This window comes from Charadrius vociferus, unplaced genomic scaffold, assembly GCF_000708025.1.
Source record: "Charadrius vociferus isolate BGI_N301 unplaced genomic scaffold, ASM70802v2 scaffold309, whole genome shotgun sequence".
Taxonomy (NCBI): domain Eukaryota; kingdom Metazoa; phylum Chordata; class Aves; order Charadriiformes; family Charadriidae; genus Charadrius; species Charadrius vociferus.
This window is the reverse complement of record NW_009661370.1, coordinates 1,512,981-1,513,713: the sequence shown is the minus strand read 5'-3', so window position 1 is coordinate 1,513,713 and position 733 is coordinate 1,512,981.

Sequence of the window (733 nt, the reverse complement as noted above, 5' to 3'; positions counted from 1 at the left end):
TGTTATCCTACTTAGTTTTAGTTTGTTGCAGTATTTTCCCTTTTACGGCATTATTACATACTTGCAAAAGGCTTTTGAAAGCTCAGGTAAATTTAGGCCACCAGAAGATACACAGCAAGAATCACTTAAGGCATAGTTTGAGGGAACCACAGTAGCAGAACACTACCTGAAAATACCTACCAGGTATTTTCACCGACTAGAACTGACAAGGATCTAACCCTTGATTACAACTGGAGTACTCGTAGCTTCCAACACCATTTAAAAGCTCTTTTCCCGCTAAAATCTGCCAGAAATTAACTTAGTGCAGAAGATACTGTGGACTGAATGTGTAAGGGAAACGTAGAATTAGTGTGACGTTCTGAAACATTCGCTTTCCTTCCTCCTCTGTAAACTTGCATTACAAACTCAACACACTCCCATTACAACTAATTAGAATTCACCAGCAGTAATTACACTACAAATCATGCTCCTAAACCAAGCCATCGATAAAGATGGAGTTATAAGATGGTCAAGTTAAAGACTGCTCTTCATTTTTGAATTAGAAACTAGAAACTTATAATGGCTTAAATCATGTATCTGCACTATTTCCTACAAGTTTTCATACAGCACATCCTGATGAGTAAGTTCTTCAAAAAAACCACATGAATGTATAACCATATATATTACCTGAGTTTAAATATATTACACCAAAAAAAAAAACCAACATTTTTTTTTCAATCTGGGTCTGTAATCC